At 45.6% G+C, this 14,095-nt stretch overlaps 1 long non-coding RNA gene across 1 annotated transcript in view; it reads left to right on the top strand.

Annotated features, from left to right (window-relative positions):
* The window catches only part of LOC143293135 (uncharacterized), a 59,056-nt gene extending 45,184 nt beyond the window's left edge, over positions 1-13,872 (top strand). The window contains exon 3 of the long non-coding RNA XR_013056732.1: positions 13,316-13,872. This is a non-coding gene — a long non-coding RNA (uncharacterized LOC143293135). The remainder of the gene's footprint in view (positions 1-13,315) is intronic.
* The last annotated feature ends 223 nt before the right edge of the window (positions 13,873-14,095 follow it).

Below are 14,095 nucleotides of genomic sequence, written 5' to 3'. Positions count from 1 at the left end.
CGAAAGTCGTCTCAACCTTCCCTCTCTCTCTCTCTCTCTCTCTCTCTCTCTGTGCGGTGATCACGAGGTTGCGGTTCAGTTAACTGTTCCCCAAAACGGCACTAAAATATGCTGAAAGCTAATAGCCTATATATATTGTTGGTGTACAGAAATTTTTTTTTAAAATTAGTTACATATCACGGCAGAAATTTCGATATGAATCTCACAGAACTCCCAGTATTCGTTGAAATTTATTGTTGACAGATATTAGTAAAAGTCGATAGAAGACGCAAGATTTGATAGAAATTTCGACATGAGTCCATGATTTATTGAAAATATCGATAAAATACCAAGAAGTAATGAAAATATCGACGGAAATCCCAAGAACTGCCGACAGAAATCCGTGATGTTTTTAAAAATACCAATAAAAAACTATGATTTATTGGAAATCCATGATTATCAGAAATATCAATCGAAATATGATTTATTGAAATTATGGGTATAAACCCACGATTCATTGAAAAGATCGATTAGGAACCCCTAAAGCAGTTTGGGAAATGTCAACAGAACTACACGTTTTCCACGGAAGTCCTGAGATTTATTGGAAATATCGACAGAAATCTGTGTTCATGGAAATAGCGAAAGAAAACTGTAATGGAAATAATGTTAAGGGAAATGTACTGATTGGATGCATCTCTTCCGAATCTCTGTCTCTCCTCTTCCTGTCACATGGAAAAGAAAAAGACAGTCGCCGGGAGAGCACGTGACATACATAAAATGTGGAGTGATGGACCAGAGGTAACGCGTCCGCCAAGGAAGCGAGAGAATCTCAGCGCGCTGGTTCGAATCACGGCTCAGCCGCCGATATTTTCTCCCCCTCCACTAGGCCTTCAGTGGTGGTTTGGACGCTAGTCATTCGGATGAGACGATAAACCGAGGTCCCGTGTGCAGCATGCACTTAGCGCACGTAAAAGAACCCACGGGAGCAAAAGGGTTGTGCCTGGCAAAATTCTGTAGAAAAAATCCACTTCGATAGAAAAAACAAATAAAATTGCACTCAGGATTTTTTTTTTTTTTTTAATGGGTGGCGCTGTAGTGTAGCGATGCGCTCTCCCTGGGGAGAGCAGCCCGAATTTCACTCAGAGAAATCTGTTGTGATAAAAAGAAATACAAATATATATGCAAATACGTATACAAATACAAAATATAACCCCTTTTTATATAAGAAAACTGTTCTAAAAACGAGGGGCATATATACGTTGTTCAACACTTACCAACTTCTTCTGAGTAAGATCATTAAAAGCATGAAGTAACAGCATTACCCTGACCTTATCTACAGCTTTGTGAAGGAATGGGGGCCGTTGGGGGGGGGGGAGCATGGTGGGGGAGGGGAGGAGAGATAGAGAGAAGGGGAGGTTGGGGGGGGGGGACACCACCATAGAACTGCCCACGATCGATATTGCATTAGTTACAAGCTGCGTGTTTGTGGTGGTGTTTGCAGGGTAACAATTACTGAGAGACTTTTTTTTTCTTTTTTTTTCTTTTTTTTTCATGGTGTGTACCTGTATGTGTGTACATGGAGAGGGCGTGTGTGTGTGTGTGTGTGTGTGTGTGTGTGTGTGTGTGTGTGTGTGTGTGAACGCGGTGTGGTGGGTGTGTTTGTGTGTGTGTGTGTGTGTGTGTGTGTGTTTGTGTGTGTGAACGCAGTGTGGTGGGTGTGTGTGTGTGTGTGTGTGTGTGTGTGTGTGTGTGTGTGTTTGTGTGTGTGAACGCAGTGTGGTGGGTGTGTGTGTGTGTGTGTGTGTGTGTGTGTGTGTGTGTGTGTGAACGCGGTGTGGTGGAAGGGTGTGAGGGTTAATAATGCAGTGTGGCATCCTTGGAAATGAGCGTGCATGTGCATAGATAGATAGATTCAAAAAAAAGAGCCGTTTCCATGTTCTTGTTGTCCTGTTCATCGATATCTGTGTTGTATTGTGACATGTTCCCAATAAAATACTGTTTAAACCAAAAGAGCCGTTTTTTCATGAGCACCCGCCAACTTAACAAGAGGCAAACGGAAGAGAGAAGAGGAAGGAGGGTAAGGTGTGGAGGGGGTGGGGGGGGGGAGGGGAAGGGAGAGAGAAGGGGTATTTATCGCTTAGTGATTTCAGTCCGTCGTTCATTCAAGCTTTCGGCCTGGTTTTTTTTTTTTTTTTTTTTTGTGGTCGATTTTGCGAGCCGGGGGTGGTGGTGTAGTGGGGGTCGGGGGAGGGGGGGGTCTGGTTGAAGGTACGTCGCTAGCTGGTTTCACTAAATTTAGACTGGCCCATTGGCTCCGCGTTGCTGGATATGCATGATAATCATGCTGGAAGTGTAACCCCCAGTGCCTGCTTCAACGTCAGTGACACCCAGTCGGACTTTGGCGCCAAGTGCTCTCCATCCTCATTGGTTGGAGGTCAGAGGTCAGAGAGAAACCGCTTTTTTTTCTTTCTTTTTAAGGGGGAAAAGGGAGTATGTGGGCGGTGGTTAGGAGAAGTGTAGAAGTGGATATGATGATTGAGGGCTGGAAGGACGGGGGGGCGGGGGGGGGGGGGTTGGGGGGAGTTGGTGAAGACACGGGGGAGGGAGTAGGAGGGTGGTAGTGGGCGTGTAAGTGTGTGTGTGCGTGTGTGTTGGGGGGGGGGGGACGTTGGGGGATTTCAGAGTGCATGGGATCGTGTCCATGTGTCCGCCGCCCTTCCCCCCCCCCCTCCACCCCGGACCCCTCCCCCCTCCCCCAACCACCTCTCCCTCGCCCCCCCCCTTCCCTCCTCCACTTCCCCTTACTTCTGGTCTGGTCTGGGCAGAGGATTAAGAAGAAAGACTCAGTACAGGGCCAGTTTTAAGCGGTGCTCGTGGGATCGCTTTATTTATCCACATGGTCTGTGGCCAGCGCTGCCCACAGCTACGTAACACCGACCAGTTCAGCAGCAGTTTGCGGCCGACAAGTTTTCGTGTTTTTAAAAAGGTTGTGAGAAAGCTGCTTTGCATGGGGACTTATTTGCTAGTGTGTGTTTGTTTCCTTCTGTTTATTCTATTTATTTATTAATTGTCAATATATTTATTTATTTTGTTTGTTTTATTTTCATTGTATTTTATTATTTTATTTTTGTACACTCAGGATGGACATGTCCAGCTGCTGCCTCCGTCACAATAGCCACACAAAGTGGTTAGAAAAAGAAATCGTGTAATATATGATGCCGCTTTAATAACTGACCACTGATGTATTGCAGCCCTCCTGGGTGGGTGAGTACTCATCATTTTCTTTTCTTTTTTTTTCTTTTTTCTTTTTTTTTCATTAACAGTTGGGAATCTTATCTTCTTTTTCTATATCATGACAATTATCAGAACAAATTTAGGGGAACAAAAAGTCCGTTTCCCACGTATTCGTGATCAGGTGAAACATTCCAGAAAAAATTAAAAGAATAAACTAGCCTGTGTTAGGATTTTGATTAGTGCTGCTGCACATGTATATGATGGTCGTAAGTGTGTTAAGGAAATACTTTCTGGTGCTAATTACTGAACATTGTGCAGCTGATAGCCGTTCGTATGATCAGCCGAAGTTCTTAATATTTTCGCGCCACACAATTCTAAGCAGTTGTAGTTTTCGATTTTTTTTTTTTTTTTTTTTTTTTTTTTTTTTTTTTTTTGTCCGTGTGATTTTAGTTAATTGGTGCAATTCTTGCGTAATTAGACATCGAAATTTTAGTCGCCTTTATTTTCGCACAAATTTCTTGGACTGACAAGTTTCGGGCATTTACAAACTTTTTTGCTGTTGAATCTACAATTTCTTGCACGTGCTCGCATAGTAAAGTGAATGTAAATGAATGTAGACATACAGATGTGCACGCACATAGCACACACACGCGCACGTACACACATCACACACACACACTCACACAAACACACACAAACACACACACACACACACACACACACACACACACACACACACACACACAGCTGTAACAGGGAAGACAGCCGGACAGACGTACAGACACGATCATCTGTTTCAGTTTCAGTTTCACTTTCTCAAGGAGGCGTCACTGCGTTCGGACAAATCCATACACGCTACACCACATCTGTTGAGCAGATGCCTGACCAGCAGCATAACCCAATGCGCTTAGTCAGGCCTTGAGTGCATGCTTACATATTTGTGTACCTATGAAAGTGGATTTCATTTTACGTAATTTCGCCAGAGGACAACACTCTCGTTGCCATGGGTTCTTTTTCAGTGCGCCAAGTGCGTGCTGCACACGGGACCTCGGTTTATCGTCTCATCTTTCACTAGACGCTCAGTTTGATTTTCCAGTCAAACTTAGGAGAAAGGGCGAGAGCGGGATTCGAACCCACACCCTCACGGACTCTCTGTATTGGCAGCTGAGCGTCTTAACCATTCTGCCACCTTCCTCCATCTGACATAAGTTTATTCTTCCAAGACAACTGCTCCTAACACCCTCCCAGCCCCCACCCCCCCATACCCCCACCCCTCCACCCACCCTCACCCCCACACACATCCCGATACACCTAAGGACACTTAGCACGAGAACTGAAATTTCCCGGGACACACGATTTTGGTCTACGTGTGTGATAGTCAGTCGTGTCCGACTATGACCATCAGAACAGCAGAGGAGGCAACTGCTGTCCCGACTATTTGGGCTAGAATTTGATTATAGTTGAGAGTGTCTTGCCCAAGTTACATCCCCACTCTCTCGGCCAAGAGGGTTTTTAGGACAGTCGGCGTTGGGATGGTTCCCAAAGGCCAACTAGCCCACAAGGCTGCAGCACCAAGAGCCAGTGCAATTTTACCTCCTAGTTTGAGAGTCATAGTCCTTCACAAAAGACTAAGCTGTAAATGATTTCCCATTGACTGGAGAAACCATTGATAATACAGCTCTCACTTTGCTGTTGGCCCATATGTAAACTTATGTCAATCTGTGATATAAGCTCAGTGTTTGGTCTGCGTAAAGGTATCGACACATCACTTCAAGACACCTGTGGGTAATGTCAATTCACGTTGAGAGAGAGAGGGGGGTGTGGGGGGAGAGACGGACGGAGAGAGAGAGAGAGAGAGAGTGGGAGGGAGGGAGGGGGAGACAGACAGACAGACAGACGCACAGGCACACAGAGAGAGAGAGAGAGATAAAGAGAGAGAACAGCGACTGTAGTGTAGATGAATAGTGACGTTTTTTCCCCAACATGACGTATCACCCACCAGAAACACGACAGAAGGTGGTTTTGTTTTTTGTTGTTTTTTTGTTTGGTTGGTTTTTTTGTTTTGGGGGTTTTTGGGGGTTTTTTCTCGGGAGGGGCGTGGGGTGGACGTGAGGAGGAGGGGTGGTGTGGTGGGAGGTTAGGGTGGTGGGAGGCTGGAGGAGGGGAGAGGTGGGCGTGGTTGGGGGTGGGGGGTGGGGGGCGTTGGAGGAGGTCAGGCTGAGCACAGGAGAAGTAAGGGGGCGGGGTGGGTGGGGGGGGGGAGACAGGATGATGGAGGGAGGTCGGGACAGTGTGGAAAACGAGAACGGGGTGGGGGGGGGGAGGGAGGGGGCAGGGCCAGGGGGGATAAGGGGTGACTCTGAGGCAGTTAGCTAACAGGGAAGGTCTCGAAGAATCGAGTGGGGTGGGGGGGCGGGGAGGGTGTCGTAAGAAGGCCGGAGGGCGAGGGTGGGGGGGGGGGTTATGGCAGGGTGCGGGGGGCCCGGGGGTGGGGGTGGGGTGTGGGTGGGAACAGCCACTTCAACGCGGGGTGGATGGTGGGACATGCTTGATTATAACGTGACAACCGGGTACGCCACCCGGCCCCAGGGCACGGTTTTTAAGTGCTGCCCTAAACGGTGCGGCACTGACAGTCAGCGAGCAGTGTGACCGGAATGGAGAGAGAGACAGAGAGAGAGAGAGAGAGAGAGAGAGAGAGAAAGCAGTTGATCTCTAAAAATTGAGCAGCTGCAGTAAAATATCCTGACTGGAGCAATTGCAGTTGGTATCTAGGTTGGAGCAAGTGTACTCAGTATCTAGAGTGGAGCACAAATGCATTTTATATCTAGATTGGACCAAGTGCAGTTGGTATCTAAGTTGGAGCACACACACACACAGCGGATATGAATTCATTGCCACTTTGGCCCTTAATTAAAGGCTACAGGACCTTTTAACAAGCTTTTTTTGTTTGTTTGTTTGGTTGGTTGGTTTTGTTTAACCTAACCTCGCGGCGACTGACACCCAGACCAATTAGACCCGAACTGATTTGCCCAGACTGGCTAGCACGCACACAAACCATGATTCTGATCAGATGGCGCACCTCTCCTTGGGTAGACCCTAACCTCCGCCCGTTGGTACAACCAGAGAACAAGTAGAGTAGAATGGCCGTTTTCTGTCGCAAGTCACCCGTTCCACCACGCTGACCACTGCTTGTCCACGAAGACTGAGCGAGCCGGGGGGCACTGACCTAGGCCTACATATAATGTGGATCCTCTGCATGAGCTGCTGCATGATTACTCTCCATTTCTATCCAGCTATGTACATAAGCTTGCAATATTAACGACGTGACCCGCCATTGCGTGTCATGTCCTGTTCGCCTTCTTGGTTGTCCTGTTCGCCTTCTTGGTTGTCCTGTTAGTTGTCCTGTTCGCCTTCTTGGTTGTCCTGTTCGCCTTCTTGGTTGTCCTGTTAGTTGTCCTGTTAGCCTTCTTGGTTGTCCTGTTAGCCTTCTTGGTTGTCCTGATTGTACTGAAAGTAAAGCTGTCCATAAAATTTAATGCGTTCCATTTTATCAGTGTCCGTATTTGTCAAAGGAGAGGGGCTGATCAATATAGTGGAGGGGGTGAGATATGGGGGGTGGGAGGGGGTGGCGGGGGAGGGGGGGGTGAGGGTGGTGAAGAGAAGCTGTAGTTGAGATCTAAATTCTCGAAGCAATGATAATATGACGGAACATGATAATATGTCTTTATTACTAAGTTTACTGGTGTCACGATTTATAGGGGAGGTGAGGGGGAGTGGGGGGAAGGGGTACATGAAGAACAAATACAAACAAAAATTTTAGCAAATATACACAAATACAGCAGGAATTTTAATACATGTGCATTTGTGTGTGTGTGTGTGTGTGTCGGGAGAGGGGAGGGGGGTTGGAAGCTAATCTCCTTCATTATCTACTGTGAAGAATGATTACGAACACGCGCATTCCTCAAAGACACACTGGTACGTGAGAGACAACAATAGCATTCGGACCAATCCCGCTGCATTGCAACCGAACAGTAAACCAGTCCCAGTTTTGTGTGGTAACAGCGATGAAAAGCGGTTTTTGGGGGTGGGTTTTTTTGGTTTTTGTTTGTTTGTTTTTTTTGGGGGGTGGGGGTGGGGGGGGGGTTAGGAGTGGTGTGGAGGGAGGGGGGAACAAGGTGGTATTGCGACATCCGGAACCCCGTACCATTCATGTCGGCACATTCGGCGTGCGTCACCCTGAATTAAGGGAATGTGTGTGTGTGTGTGTGTGTGTGTGTGACATGCTGTGGTTCTGTGTGTGTGTGTGTGTGTGTGTGTGTGTTCAAATTCCCACGTTCCACTTCCAATCTCCCCCCCCCCCCCCCTCACCTGACAGCACTCCCAATCATGCAATATCATTGCTTGGTAACTCTGGAGCGAAAATTCCTCCACTTTGCCCACCCCATTCCCCCTCGTCCTGCCCACACACACACACACACACACACACACAAAACCCCAACTTTTTAAGCGTTTCCTCACCACCACCACCACCTCCCCCTCCGCCCCCCAAAACTCCCAAGTCCCCCCCCCCTTCCCCCTACACACGTCCCCAAAGAAACGCCGGGCGATTACATCAAAGGAAGAGGGGGGAGGAGGAGAGGGAGGGGTGTCAGTGCAGTGCAATCATGATAACGCGGAGGTGTGTGGGGTTGTTGCACAAGAGTCTCTCCCCCCCCCCCCCCACCCCTCTCTCTCTCTCTCTCTCTCTCTCTCTCTCTTTCCGCGCACGCACCTGTTTTGCTTTTCCGTTTTCCCGCCAACACACTAAACTGAAGTTCGCTGCATTGTGTATGGTTTACTCTTTTGGTCAAAAGTCAGAATTGAGAGAGAGAGAGAGAGAGAGAGAGAGAGAGAGAGAGAGAAGGACGCTGGTTCGCATGTCGAGTTGAATAGTTATGGTATAAAGAGGTGTGGGGGGGGGGGTCGGTGTGTGTGACAGTGTGTGTGTGTGTGTGTGTGTGTGTGTGTGTGTGTATGTGTGCCAGTGTGTCAGTATGTGTGTGTGTCAGTGAAAATAAAACTCGATGACAACCAAAAAAACAAAAATGAAATTAAAAAAATCAGCAAGTATTGTAGTTTTCCCAATAATAACAACAGCTGCGGCTGCAGGAGACTGATACATGATAACAGTGGATTCTCCTCGTCATCGTACAGTACGTCGTCAGTCATCATCACGAACTGAACAGCACATTCTCCTCGTCATCGTCATCGTACAGTACGTCGTCAGTCATCATCACGAACTGAACAGCACATTCTCCTCGTCGTCGTCATCGAACAGTACGTCGTCAGTCATCATCACGAACTGAACAGCACATTCTCCTCGTCGTCGTCATCGTACAGTACGTCGTCAGTCATCATCACGAACTGAACAGCACATTCTCCTCGTCGTCGTCATCGTACAGTACGTCGTCAGTCATCATCACGAACTGAACAGCACATTCTCCTCGTCGTCGTCATCGTACAGTACGTCGTCAGTCATCATCACGAACTGAACAGCACATTCTCCTCGTCGTCGTCATCGTACAGTACGTCGTCAGTCATCATCACGAACTGAACAGCACATTCTCCTCGTCGTCGTCATCGTACAGTACGTCGTCAGTCATCATCACGAACTGAACACACACCAAACAAAGAACCCCCTGACTTCCTCATTGTAAGGGCGGCCGGCACTGACTGAGGGCACATAACTCCCACGACCGGCAGGCCCCTTACCTTATCGCTTCCCCTCAGCTTTTGCCCCGGGGGGGCAGGGGGGGGGGGCTGTGACGTGCCTGGAACAAGTCACACTGACACCGGTATCATGAAACAAAGGCCAGCCCAAAAACTTCCCTTTAAACAATGTAGGCCTAATAAACAGACTTGCCAATCCGGCGATGTATGCATGCTTTTCCGCATGGCTGTTATTTGCTTGATAAAGATTTGAACTTCGAGTACAGTACAAAAATAGTCTTGATTATGAAATCAGCAAATGATTGTAATCCATCATATATTCACAGTGGAGTGATGGCCTAGAGGTAACGCGTCCGCATAGAAAGCGAGAGAATCTGAACGCGCTGGTTCGAATCATGGCTCAGCTGCCGATATATTTTCCCCCTCCACTAGACCTTGAGTGTGGTCTGGACGCTAGTCATTCGGATGAGACGGTAAACGAGGTCCCGTGTGCAACATGCACTTAGCGCACGTAAAAAATTTTTTTTAAAAAAAAAAAAAACCACGGCAACGAAAGAGTTGTACCTGGAAAATTCTGTAGAAAAAATCCACTTCGATAGGGAAAACGATTAAAACTGCACGCAGGGAAAAAAACCCAAAAAATAGGTGGTGCTGTAGTGTAGCAACGCGCTCTCCCTGGGGAGAGCAGCCCGAATTTCACACAGAGAAACCTGTTGTGATGAAAAGTTGTTTTTTTACGTGCGCTAAGTGCATGCTGTAAACGGGCCTCGGTTTATCGTCTCATCCGAATGACTAAAGAGTCAAGGAGCAAGATATATATTTTGTATTTGTATTTCTTTTCATCACGATACATCTGTATGTGTGTGTGTGTGTGTGTCACTGTGTATGCGTGTGTGTGTGTGTGTGTGTGTGTGTGTATCACTGTGCGTGCGTGCGTGTGTGTGTGTGTGTGTGTGTGAGTTGATGACAGTAACAACATCATCAGTGTATTATCTAAATGATAATTTTTTTAGGCACGCGACGGCACGCTAAAATATTATGAATTGATCCAACTTATCAAGTTGTTCTCTGTTAGTGTTCCCATGTTCTGATTCACCATGAGGATTTCATGTTTCCCTTGACTGTTGCTAACAAGTAGGCCTGTGTCCCACAGAGATCCAGCCTGTCATCCCCTCTCTCCCCCCCTCCTCTCTCTCTCTCTCACACACACACACACACACAACACACACACACACTCTCTCTCTCTCTCAGTGAGGGAAGACTGTGGTTACATACAGGTCAGAATGTCAGTGGCCATCCTGTATTAGGTCCTCTTCCTCTTGGAGTTATATCGATAACCTTTGGTCAGAATTAAAAGAAAAGGTGTTGTTGTTTTTTGTTGTTGTTGTTTTGTTTTTTGTTTGTTTGTTTTTATTATATATATATATACTACTACTACTATATATAGATATTCATTTACCTCTTTTTTTTCTTCTTTTTTTTCTCAAGGCCTGACTAAGCGCGTTGGGTTGATAACCTTTGGTCAGCAGAATAACATAATTTATGACTTCTTCTTCCTCTTGGAATTATATCGATAAGCTTTGGTCAGCAGAATAACATTCTTTATGGGGTCTTCTTCTTCCTCTTGGAATTATATCGATAACCTTTGGTCAGCAGAATAACATTCTTTATGACTTCTTCTTCCTCTTGGAATTATATCGATAACCTTTGGTCAGCGGAATAACATTCTTTATGACTTCTTCTTCCTCTTGGAATTATATCGATAACCTTTGGTCAGCGGAATAACATTCTTTATGACTTCTTCTTCCTCTTGGAATTATATCGATAACCTTTGGTCAGCAGAATAACATTATTTATGAGGTCTTCTTCTTCCTCTTGGAATTATATCGATAACCCTTGGTCAGCAGAATAGCATTCTTTATGACTTCTTCTTCCTCTTGGAATTATATCGATAACCTTTGGTCAGCGGAATAACATTTTTTATGACTTCTTCTTCCTCTTGGAATTATATCGATAACCTTTGGTCAGCAGAATAACATTCTTTATGACTTCTTCTTCCTCTTGGAATTATATCGATAACCTTTGGTCAGCAGAATAACATTCTTTATGACTTCTTCTTCCTCTTGGAATTATATCGATAACCTTTGGTCAGCAGAATAACATTCTTTATGACTTCTTCTTCCTCTTGGAATTATATCGATAACCTTTGGTCAGCAGAATAACATTATTTATGAGGTCTTCTTCTTCCTCTTGGAATTATATCGATAACCTTTGGTCAGCAGAATAGCATTCTTTATGACTTCTTCTTCCTCTTGGAATTATATCGATAACCTTTGGTCAGCAGAATCAGTGACATCGTTGTAAAGAACGCACAAAAGTAGGAACTGCAGTTAAACTGGCGGATACCACATTGACCTGACCTTTGCCAAGATTCACTAGTCCACTGGGTTAACGCTTTGTTCGTCAGTATGATTGACTGAGGGGTGTAGGGAAGAGAGAGAGAGAGAGAGAGAGAGAGAGAGAGAGAGAGAGACGCACATTAATAAATAGCTATGCACTCTGTAACATGTGTGAGTGTCACCACCAAACAATGAACATGCATTACGTGAAAGATCTTGACAAAGCTAACAACAAAGAGCTGTATTCAATTATTTTTTTCCTTCCGTTTTCTGTCAAGTCCTCTACATACAGTGCCAGTTACGACACTGACAATTAGCCTGTACAAGTGGATGACATCACAAAAGAGACGTCAACGCTTCGAAGCAGACAATAACCTTTCCGGACTTTCAGAAGTGGCCTTACACTGCACTGAGAGTCATCTGGGGACTTTGTTGTTGGCCAAACAAAGACAACGACTTTTTTCCCCTTCTGTGTTGACCGTTACAGATGTTTAATTTTCTGACCTGTGGCGGGCAGAGGTTATCTTGCTTGCACGTGCGTCGTCTTGAGTAGAGATTAGATCTTCTTTTTCCTTCTTTTTCTTTTTTTAAATTTTTTTTAAACTTCCTCCGCTTTGTGGCAGAAATGTGAAATGATTCATTAGTTTTATGGTGTAATGTTTCTGTAAGAGTGCCATAACAGACGTACGGGCATACGCGCGCAAGCGGTGTGCGCTGAATGCAGGCAAGCGCGGCGCATGCGTGCGCGCACATACACGCGCACACACACACACACACACACACACACACACACACACACATTACAGCACACGCGTGGGTTATCTGAAGTAAGATTTCCAAAGACAAGGACTTTAGAAAATACGAATGGATTTTTTTTTCTCCGCGCAACAATTCCTAATCTCTCTTTCTCTCTCTCTCTCTCTCTCTCTCTGTCTCTCTCTCTCTCTCTCTCTCTCTCTCTCTCTCTCTCTCTCTATCTATCTATCTATCTATCTCTAACATAAACACTGCGTATGTGTGCGGTGTTTTCGCGCTCCCGGTCGCTCGCTGCTTTTTGTCTTGATGGTTAAGGGTTTAACCATCTCTTGACTGCATGGTCAAGGGTTTTACCATCTCTTGACTGCATGGTCAAGGGTTTAACCATCTCTTGACTGCATGGTTAAGGGTTTTACCATCTGTTGACTGCATGGTTAAGGGTTTAACCGTCTCTTGACTGCATGGTTAAGGGTTTAACTATCTCTTGACTGCATGGTCAAGGGTTTAACCATCTCTTGACTGCATGGTCAAGGGTTTAACTATCTCTTGACTGCATGGTCAAGGGTTTAACCATCTCTTGACTGCATGGTCAAGGGTTTAACCATCTCTTGACTGCATGGTCAAGGGTTTAACCATCTCTTGACTGCATGGTCAAGGGTTTAACCATCTCTTGACTGCATGGTCAAGGGTTTAACCATCTCTTGACTGCATGGTCAAGGGTTTAACCATCTCTTAACTGCATGGTCAAGGGTTTAACTATCTCTTGACTGCATGGTCAAGGGTTTAACCATCTCTTGACTGCATGGTCAAGGGTTTAACCATCTCTTGACTGCATGGTCAAGGGTTTAACCATCTCTTGACTGCATGGTCAAGGGTTTAACCATCTCTTGACTGCATGGTCAAGGGTTTAACTATCTCTTGACTGCATGCACAACACGTGCTAGCGTTCCACCATGATGGTGTGCCATGATTGTGACCATTGCCAGTCATATACTTATTTGCCAGTCGTATACTTATCTAGATTTTATTGTTTTGATTATCAAAATAGAAAGAGTACACTGTAAGTGGAATTGTTTACGAAATCTTCCGGTCCTATTATCACAATGTGTTTCATTGTGTGTGTGTGTGTGTGTGTGTGTGTGTGTGTGTGTGTGTGTGTGTGTGTGTGTGTGTGTGTGTGCGCGCGCTATCTCTCTCTCTTTGTGTGTGTGTGTGTGTGTGTGTGTGTGTGTGTGCAGAATAACCGAGGCGACACAGAGGAAGGGAGACAACCAGAGAGTGTGACGGGATTGTCCGCCCTTGTCCTGCGGCTGCGAGTGTCGGGCCTTTCCACCACAAAGTACCAGGGGATTCTCAGTGCCTCCACCGACACAGTTTGAAAGCATATGGTGTTGTGTCCTAACATAGGTTACACTGTACTGTATTAATACTGTAACCGTGCTGTGTTGTAGGCCTCATGTTGTTGTGTTTAGCTACAGTTATCATCATGTGTTGTTAGGATGTAGGCGAAAACGTTTAAAACAAGAGTTTTGATTCGTATCATGTCGTATCGTATAAAAGGTTGTATTGTACTGTAGGATAGCACTGTATTGTAACTGTATTATAATTATTGTAGGTCTGTTGTTTTTGTTTCTTGGTTTGTTTTGCTACCATACTGCTTAGCTTTGATCATGTTGTCTGGATGTAGGCAAAAATGTTTATTTGGGAAGATACTAGAATGCTGCACAGGTGTCAACGCAAGAAGATGCCATGGGCAATTTTGTGTTTTTGTCGTTGTTGGGATTTTGTTTTTGTTGTTGTTGTTGTTTGCTGTTTTCTTCTTCTTCTTCTTCTTCTTCGTCTTCTGTGTGTGTGTGTGTGTGTGTGTGTGTGTGTGTGTGTGTGTGTGTGTGTATTGCATTGCGTTGTGTTATGTGTTGGTCTTGCTTTGGTATTTGTCTGATGTTGTGCATGCAGTGTAGTCAGTGTCGTGTTGTGTTGTGTATCATCAGTATATCTTAGTGCAGTAAGAGTCATTC

The sequence above is a fragment of the Babylonia areolata genome, chromosome 18 (assembly GCF_041734735.1).
Source record: "Babylonia areolata isolate BAREFJ2019XMU chromosome 18, ASM4173473v1, whole genome shotgun sequence".
NCBI lineage: Eukaryota > Metazoa > Mollusca > Gastropoda > Neogastropoda > Buccinidae > Babylonia > Babylonia areolata.
Note: the sequence above shows the minus strand (reverse complement) of the source record. Positions and strands in the feature narration are given on the sequence as shown.